Below are 5,561 nucleotides of genomic sequence, written 5' to 3'. Positions count from 1 at the left end.
TCAGTTTCCAGCAATCAGCAGCATGTATGTGAAATCTGAAACTAGACTCTGTATGTGTCCTCTAGCAGTCTGATTTGCATCATCGTCTCTGTTGTAACTTAATGACTCAAAACCAGATAACCAACAGTCTATTGTTAGTGTACCTTTAACACCCCTACCAGTACGTACATATATATATGTGTATATATATACACACACAAAAAACAACCATACACTGTCTCCAGTATATGCCACCTACCATTAAAAGAAAGGCACAGATCTTCAGCATAGTCACTTGAAAGATCTACTGAGAGAAAGATTAAGGTTTTAAAGGAAAGTCACCCTGTCGTATCATCGTGTCAGAAATTATGTCAATCCTTCTTTGAGGCAGAGCATGGACTAAATGGCCTCTCAGTGTTCTTTTCTACACTGATTTTTTTATGAATCTATGATTATTCAGCTGCTACAATAATTAGAAAGTTCAGTTTTAATTAGTCTGAAATAGGAAAATGTCTTTCATTCTGCTTGATGATGTAACACACATGTAATATTTCAGCTGGTGGAACCAGATGAAGGACCTGTAAGGGCCATGGTCATGTGGGGACCATAGCTTTTGGTAAGCTATAGCCATAGCACAGGAGCTGAACTGCTGTGCATATATATATCTTCTGGCCAAGAGCAACAGGGAGAGAGACATCAGCAACATAGGTGTGATCTATCTTAGCAAAAATATCTCTACATTATTCACCGAACACAGGTTGTGGCTCTGGTGGACACTTACGTGGAGATCCTTGCCGCACTTCAGGGTATTCTTGGCAACTGACCTTAGCAACTCATCTGAGCCTCCTCCTTTGCAGCAGGACCCAATCAATAATCAGACTGGTGCGCTGGAAAGAGAATATACAAGTATATAGGCAGCAATGGTGGTGCAGCAAACTGCAAAGTTCTCCATTAAACATATCACCTCAGTATCTGCCCTCAGAAATTCACGTGTCTCCAGGGTGAATTTCTCTTTTAAGAAGTGGTCCTTTTTACAAGGCAGGAAGCATTAGGTATGCTCATATCTCAGTCAAAGGGTTTCCTACGCAGTGCCAACAGTTATTCAGCAGTACTCATTATGCAGGTGAGATATATCGCAGTGCTGCTACTCTGCAACACTCTGCAGATCTCTATGCACCATGTGCACAATGTCTGAAATATAAGCAAATTTATGCTGCACTCATCCTTTTTGTGGTTATTAGTGTCATTTAGTATCATCTTCCTCCAGCAAATTGACTCACCAAGCAAAATGCACAAGTGCACTTTAAAGTGGATCACATTATCACGCCTACTTCTTCTGAAGAGCCAAGTGCCATTACTACTTTTCACAAGGAATAACTGCCTAAACTGTTCCACATTCTGCAGTGCATCAACAGTGTACTTCCTCCATTCAGTTAGCAATTCAGAAGAGCGATTGAACAGTAATGCATGAATATCATACTGTTCTACAATGGAGAGATAAAATCTAGTGCATCACTTTATGCCTCTTCAAATGTTAGGGTATTCTTTTCTGGAGCCTTTTCATTGAGATATGCAGTTGTATCACTCCTAAGGCCCTGATCGTATTTGGGGTTTCAACAAGGTATTCGCATTAAAAATACTACTTTTACTCATAAAATGTATTAGAGGTTTCTCTCTCAACTCTACTGTTTAGATGACGTATAATCCTAACCGCACAGTTAATTTCACAGTCAGCTGTAGACCAAAAGGACTAATGACAGTCAAGTGCTGACAGGATTTTATTTCAGAAATATTTTCACATCGTACACTAGCACTCCTTCTTCCTCTGTGTGTTTTATTTTCTACAAGGTCAGTGGAGTATCAAAGTATCGTGGTTAAATACAACAAGGATGCAGACTCTTAAATGGTTAAGATTATGACTAAAACTGTGAACTTGGAACCAGAAACCAGGAAACCAAAAATCAGGAACAAGAAGAAGTTTTGGCTAAGGAGCATAGTCAGGAGAAGGGCTAAAGGTCAGAACCGAGAGCAATCAACAATCTACTAGTGAAGAGCAAAGCCAGAGCCCAGTCAAACTCCGTATCGTACATTTAGAGCTGAGATAAGAAGCAGTTAGCACTTGAGCTAGACAAGCTGCAGCCACTCAATGTCCAGAGATGGAGGTTAAATAAACTAGAATAAAACAAAGGAACAATGTTGTAGCCAGGGATCACATTTTGCATCCATGCATTGGGATAGCTTCTTATGCTTGATTGTTACAGCTGTCTCTACCCAGAATTATATGTGGGTCATTAGTCCCCTGGGAGACTGCCTGTGGTAGCCTGGTGGCTCGTTGCACTTTGATTGCTCAGGAGTGCTTGTCAAGAGGCTGTCAGGAAAATCACCGAAGTACACACTTGAGCTCAGATCTCAGTGGCTTTTGATAGGACTGGCCTTTGTCCCTTTGAAAATCTACCCCTTGTTCTCTGCAAAGTGGTGGCTTCCCATGCGGTCTGTTACGTTTACAATTATGCATGTTTGGTGTTTCTGTGACCTCTTTTCACTCATTACCACTGCACTTAATATCATGGCAAAAGAAGGGTAATGATTCTTTTTTTGCAGTTGTAACTAAAATGCTACCATAGCAGAGGGTATGTGTTGGCCAAGGTCTTTATTATGCAACTGTATGCAGATCACTGTGAATTGCATCGTTCATCTAGTTCAGTGATGCAGCACCAAGGTCACTAGGCATTTTTAAGCTAATGATGAGACCATAAGTCTAATAAATGTGCTTGGTAATCACAGTGAACATATTGTCATTGTCTCAGATGTTATTCTTTCAAAATCACTTGGCAAACACAACTAAAACACAGCCCTTGTGCGTGCTCTGACCTCTCCTAAGAATGCACCATCAGGAACACTGAGGAGGTGAGACTTTAAGCAGACAAGTCATGGCCTACAGCTACAAAATTGGTACTTCTAACAGTGCCATTGCAGTTTACTTAGAATAAACATGCAAGAGGCTAAATGAACATGGAATCGGTGGAGGGCAAATTTTGACAGAGAGCAGATTTTGAAAAGGAACATGTCCATAAGTAATGCCAACACAGGTAGAGATCAATTTCATATTACAATGATCTAGGCAGGTTAACATTAATTATCCAGTTTATTTTTGTAGCCGTTATGCTGCAGTAACCCACTACTGGCTGATCCAGTAGCCTTTTGTTGTCTGTCAGAAAATACATTAACCACCAAATGCATTATGTCACTGTGAGCTTTGCTATTATGTGCAGTGATTCTCCATAAGGCTTATCAGATGCTGCAACTGCTGATTTCTTTGAAAGGATATATATCATCTCCCAGGCTGGGTCACCAGGTTGCTAATGTTATGCCCTCAGAAAGTGGTGATGTACTGCCCAGAACTTGTTGCCACCCCAGTGTCTTGCAACCCATCATATATATGTGTATTTTTATTTTTACATATGTATATGTAGATCATATATATATTTATATTTTTGGCTACCAGGCATAAACAAGGCCACAACAGCCTGACCGCTAAGTATGCTCCTGACAATAAGGGAGGAAAAGGACATTTAAACCAGACACAATTTATTGAATTCTTGCTTTACTTATACCCATTATTGATATGAATAAAGGTCGGTAATTCAACATTACTGCAAAATTCACTTAAGATCTTTCAGTGGACAGAAAAAGCCAACATGTGAAGATGGCTGTTTAGCAAGGAGCTGAAATAAATGTGGTGGCAAGAGAAGTCTAAGACAAGGCAGAGCTGTCATGTCTCATTCTCAATGAGAACATAAACAATGTTCTCATTGTTCTCATAAACAATGCAGTCATGAAATCAGTTTCACTGCTTTTGTATATAAGCTTTCTGTGGCTTCCATGCTAAAAAATGGAAAAATATTACCCTTTGCTAATGGAGCTATTTCACCAGGAAGCATGGCATGTGTCCAATTCAATGTGTCAGCAGCTTTCAATCCTCAATTCAGTTTACCAACAGTTAAACTATTCAAGGCCTGTATTATAACCTTTTAGAGATGATGTGTGGCAAGATGATTTTTGATAAATAGTGGAAACTTGGTACTACAAATGTGGCCCTTGGCTTGCCAAGGAGAGCAGGTCTCTGGATGCAACCTGACGTGTTGTCAGACGCTGCTGTTCAGATAACCACTTTATTGTCATTCCATACTCTAGACCCACACTATAGTCTCCTCTCACTCAGAATATGTTCACTTCCATTCTCACCTGCATTTTGTTGCAACAGAACAGCAAAATGTTTAGACTACAGCAGAAGCTGCAAGCTCGTTTCTGAGGGTCACCTTGAGTACATCTGGCACACAAGAAGTGCAGTGGAAGACAGGCAAGCACTTTGTCTCCTATACCTCTCCTATACTGCCTGTGCCCAACACTGATACCACCATTTGAAATAACAGAAAGGAACTAAGTAAGTGCCCATTTTTGTGTGTGAATGCACATTCAGAATTGAACTTTCATGCGCATGCTATGAAAATCAAGAAACCAAAGACTATTTAGAAACTTTCACCCTCCAAAACCGTGCGGGTTTTTTTCCCCTTTTGCTTTGAAGTTATGTTTGTGTCTTGTGATTTTTTTAACTCTTCGGGGTGGGAAGCACGAATTAAAAATCAGTCTGTGACTCATGACTATTACTCATTACGATTATTTTATAATCCTCTCTTTGGTAAGTTGAAAGTAACAGCTTGCCAGGCTTGTATTTAAACTTTCATGGAATGATGTGAGGGAGTGAAATACGATGGCCCAGACACGAGACAATACAGGAAAGCTAGGTGGTGTTGGGAAGGCCTGTCCAGAGAGGCAGAACAAGAGTATATTACCGAATATACATGTTTTTAACTTATATTAGACCAAAATAACATTTATTTTTGAGGAAGTAACTGCTTATAATAGTGACGATAATATTTTTAGATTCAGGAAGCACACAGGAATAACAGGGTCAAAAGCATCACCCTGGCTGTGCTGACCTTCAGAAAGGAGAGCTATATAAAAATGAGGAATCTTGCTTAAAAGAAGTCGAAGAAGGATGGCTAAGAGATTTAAATCCTCACAGGCAGCATAGAGACCCCTGAAGAACACCATATTGGGAGCACAGCCCCAATGCATACCGCTTGCTGGAAATCCCTTGGGAACAGGTAAAAGGAAATCCGCACAGTAAAGCAAGGGAAGTTATTGAAATAAAGAAGTTAACATTCAAAACGATGAAGATGCACCCCAGTGAAGAAAAGAAAAAAGTTATAAATGCTGAAAAAATAAACATAAAACTATAATTAGACTGGCATTTGCTTTGTAAATATTGTGGCAAAATTTCAAGGTGTTCATTTTCCCCATAAGTAATTTGACTTGTCTATGACATCAAAAGAAAAATTGATGGCTTGATTCACTGGTTCCCCTGCCATTCATATCATGTAGATCAGGATGAAAACGAATATAAAGTGCTGCAGAATAGAGCCATTTTATACTTGTTTTAGGCAGTATGAATGATAATAGGAAGTGTAGGACAAAAATGGATCTAAATGTTTCTAAACCATGTTTTCTGAACTTCAGAA

The 5,561-nt window shown here is 39.6% G+C and overlaps 1 protein-coding gene across 2 annotated transcripts in view; it reads right to left on the bottom strand.

Annotated features, from left to right (window-relative positions):
* The window catches only part of YIPF7 (Yip1 domain family, member 7), a 30,377-nt gene that overhangs the window by 7,910 nt on the left and 16,906 nt on the right, over positions 1 to 5,561 (bottom strand). The window contains exons 6-7 of one of the 2 annotated variants that reach the window (XR_663961.1): positions 761 to 866; positions 239 to 286 (exon numbers count right to left, since the gene is read on the bottom strand). The gene's annotated coding sequence lies outside the window, so the exon portion shown is untranslated. The remainder of the gene's footprint in view (positions 1 to 238; positions 287 to 760; positions 867 to 5,561) is intronic. The other variant, XR_663962.1, reaches the window with a different exon arrangement.

This window comes from Pygoscelis adeliae, unplaced genomic scaffold (genome assembly GCF_000699105.1).
Source record: "Pygoscelis adeliae isolate BGI_AS28 unplaced genomic scaffold, ASM69910v1 Scaffold59, whole genome shotgun sequence".
Taxonomy (NCBI): domain Eukaryota; kingdom Metazoa; phylum Chordata; class Aves; order Sphenisciformes; family Spheniscidae; genus Pygoscelis; species Pygoscelis adeliae.
Note: the sequence above shows the minus strand (reverse complement) of the source record. Positions and strands in the feature narration are given on the sequence as shown.